General features: G+C 42.2%; 1 long non-coding RNA gene across 1 annotated transcript; it reads left to right on the forward strand.

The window, feature by feature from the left end:
* Positions 1–426: 426 nt before the first annotated feature.
* LOC121934159 lies at positions 427–2,956 on the forward strand. The gene is made up of 2 exons (XR_006104580.1): positions 427–986; positions 2,194–2,956. It is a non-coding gene; the product is annotated as an uncharacterized LOC121934159 (long non-coding RNA).
* Positions 2,957–3,788: the final 832 nt, after the last annotated feature.

Consider the following 3,788-nt stretch of genomic DNA (forward strand, 5'->3'; position numbering starts at 1 on the left):
CCAAGCTAGACATACCCAGCTGCCTAAACTGCTCACATAGGGCATGGTTTCCAGGCCTCTCACCGTTTTGGGCGACCTCCCTGGGCACGTTCCAGCTTCTTGAACTGTGGCACCCAGAACTGTACACAAAGAGAGGGCAAAGAGAGTGACAGGAGCCCAGAGATTGGAGCTGAGAAGTCAAACTGAAGACCCACCTCACAGGACCTACCTTCTGGGTCCCCCCAGATTTGACCAAATTTACTCCTGTAAATCTTCCTCCTCCTTATCAATATCACCATCTCCATTACCAAATAATTTGTAATGGCCTTCCCATGGCAGAACTACGCTCAAAGCACCTTACCTCAACACCAGGAAATCCTATCTGATCAAATAGAAGAACATTTCCTGATAATTCAATAACAATTGCAAGTCGAGATTGAATAGGTTAAACATGTCTCAGCAATAAATATCCACAAGGTTGGAGCAACGCTTATTCCTGTGTCAACAACACTCCTTAAGGAAAAGGAAACCACACTATTGGCACTATACAGGACCCAGTGGCATTGCTAGCATATTTGATACCCAGTGTGGATCATTTTTAATGTCCCCCTCCTCTCCTCAACAGCCTTTTCTGGGTTTGGAGGAGCTGCCGGTCAGGCGTGAAAGAGAGGTGACTTTCTATATTATCTGGCCGGAAGAGACACCAGATCTTTCCACCAGTGCACTGGGGGACAACCCCATCTGAGATTTCACCCAGAGTGGTCTGCACACCTTGCACACCCTTACTGACACACCTGACAGGACTCCATCCCTGTATTGATTTCTCTGCTATCAAAATACAGATTGTAAGATCATTGGGGCAGAGCATTTATGTCAGTATACGCCATATATACCAGAAGTAAGCAACTGCAGCAGCTCTAGGGACCAATGCCGGGGGCCACATAAGCTGACCAGAAAAAATGAGGGGAAATTAAAAGTAGCTGAAACTTTTCTTCCAGTTATGAAAGGTAGGTATTGTTTATGTTAAATGGTGCTGGGGAGGGGGCTTTTAACCTATGTAAAAGGTGAACTGCTTCTCCTGGATGCTTCTGGGAGGAAAATTCACAGACAATAAAAGGGAATTTGAAGGGAGCAATAAAAAGGGTAGTCCAAGGACTCGGGAGGCATCAAAGCTGCAACCACAGTCTTGGAAGGCCACATGCAACCTGTACTGATAGATTAGATTAGATAGACAGACAGAGTTCTGCATGCAAAAACAACAACTCCAAGAAAATACAACCTCAGTACAATCATCTTTCACAAGGGCAAGTCTAGATCACTAAACCCACAGCAGAAACAGAGCGAAGGAAACAGAGATTTCCTGTTTCTCCTTCATGTCCATGATATTTTAATGTTCTGCCAACTTTCTAACAATCACAACAGAAACAATAATACAATAGCAATATACAAAATGCTGCAGACAGATTGTTGGAAATTCACTGCAGTATTTCATTCAAATGACTTCCCTTATCTCCTTGACTTGAACTACACACACATACATGAACGCTGAGAGTGGGGGGATGCTTTCCATTATTGTTTTTCCTCTAAATATACTCATTTATTCATTTAATTTTTTAAAAAAATTAACATCACACCTTTCTCCCAATATGGGACCCAAGGCTGCAGTACAGTTTAAATGGTGGCTGCTACAAAACTTTTAAAACTCTGTCTGTCTGTAATTAAACAAGTGTATTAAGACATCAATTAAACCAGTTGTAAAAGGCTGTCAAAATATACCATCAGCCCTCTGTATCTATGGATTCTGTAGCCCTTGATTCCACCATCCATGGCTTAAAAATATCCAAAAAGCAAACCTTTATTTTTCCACTTTATATCAGGGACACAGTTTCACTACACTATTGTGTATCATGGACCTTGAGCATCCATGGATTTACGTATTGACAGGGGGTCCTGGAACCAAACCTCAATGGATGCTAAGGGCCCACTGTAGTGATAATGATAAAAATGCAAGACACCCCAGTTAAAAGTCCATCTGCAACAGACATTTAACATTCAAAGGCATGATCTTCTCCAACCAGACGAAAGAGATCTGAGAAGGAGCCAAGAAAACATTATCCAAAGCCACATAAATGGTTTCCTCCAAAGAGGAGGGAAAAAAGCATATAGAAGAGAGAGCCTGGATGGTTAAAAATAACTTTTTTGGTTTACTTTAAGGTGGAGCTGAAATTAGAACATCCGCCAGCCCTGGCCGAGGCTTGCCAGTTTCAACACCAATCTCTTACCCAATCTCCTCCCATTCAGAGCTGCTATTTTCATGCTCTCTTCCAGTAACAGGTTCTCCTGGGACTTGCTGAGTTTGGGTTGCCTTCGGAAGCATTGCATGGCTCTCCGGGAGAGGCACCAGGGAACAGCAAAGACATCAGGAGGACTTCTCCACCGGACTCAGTTAACCAGGTTGCCACCAAGATCCTTGTTGTTAAACAGTGGCTGGAAAGTTTGGCGACAGCAGCAGCAAAAGCAACAACACAAGGAGGAGGAGGGAAGGAAGAGGACTGAAGGCTTGGCTTCCAATGTTGGACAGTGACGTTGAACAATCACAGCTCTCTGGAAGAGGAATTGTACTGCACTCCCGTCTTAGGGAGAGGGAGGACCAAAGTTCTCCAGTAATTAAAACTTAATTGCTTTGGGCGTCACATGGCAAGGGGAATTTGTGATGCTGCTTTTCCTTCTTCCTTGGCCATTCCTACTGTTTGTTCAGCCTCCATAATGGTTTGCAACACCTGAAAGTGCAGCTCTTTTATCATGATTAAGTGGAAAGGTGGCACTCTCTTCTTGATTCCAGCCTCCAGTTCCCACAGGGATGGCTGCTGTGAAATCGCGGAATGTTTACACACATTCCAACTGACTGGACCTGTTTTTTAATGCTTTGATCGTCCACGGAAAAGCGGTATACAAATAAAGCTTATTATTATTATTATTATTATTATTATGTATTTATTTTTAATGAGGGAACCCACAATTATTTAGTGAGTTAAGTCTTAGTTATATTTTGGCTTGATTCCCACTACCTTTTAAACCAGATTCTGCACAAGTGTGAATTTTGCGCCAGTGTGAACCAGGTGCAGATCAGAATCAATTTAAATTTGCCCGTCGACCATCTGGAGCTGGATTAAACTATTGCCTTTCACCAGTGGACAGTTTTTATATGTGTGTATACATAGATAGATAGATATATCAGTTAAAGTACAGTACTTACAATGACCTGTGGATAAGTCAAATCGAGTTTTAGGGTCATGTTTTTAACCTAACATTCTAGACTTATACATCAGTATATACAATATCTATCTAGTTGGTCCAAATTAATTTATAAATGTGTATTTTAGAGCATGCACACACCAGCATGGTGTAATGGTGTGAGCATTGGACTATGACTCTGGAGGTGAGGGTCTGATTCCCTGCTTGGCCATGGAAACCTGCTGGGGGACCTTAGGCAAGTCACATACTCTCAGCCTCAGGGAAAGGCAATGACAAAAGCCTTCTGAACAAATCATTCCAAAAACACCCCAGTGATAGGGTCATCTTGGGGTCACCATAAATCAAAATTGACTTAAAGGCACACAACAACAACAACAACAACAACAACAACAACAACAACAACAACATACACACACAGATAAATTATAGACATCTGAAATGTTTGTTCAGGAAATACTAGAAGTAGATAGCGAATCAGGTCCCAAAACGCACTGGGATCTTAATTTTGGTCTCTTTAGATAACACACCCAAGTTTCACGACTCTTTGGTAAATT

Source organism: Sceloporus undulatus, chromosome 6 (genome assembly GCF_019175285.1).
Source record: "Sceloporus undulatus isolate JIND9_A2432 ecotype Alabama chromosome 6, SceUnd_v1.1, whole genome shotgun sequence".
NCBI classification, from domain to species: Eukaryota; Metazoa; Chordata; class Lepidosauria; order Squamata; family Phrynosomatidae; genus Sceloporus; species Sceloporus undulatus.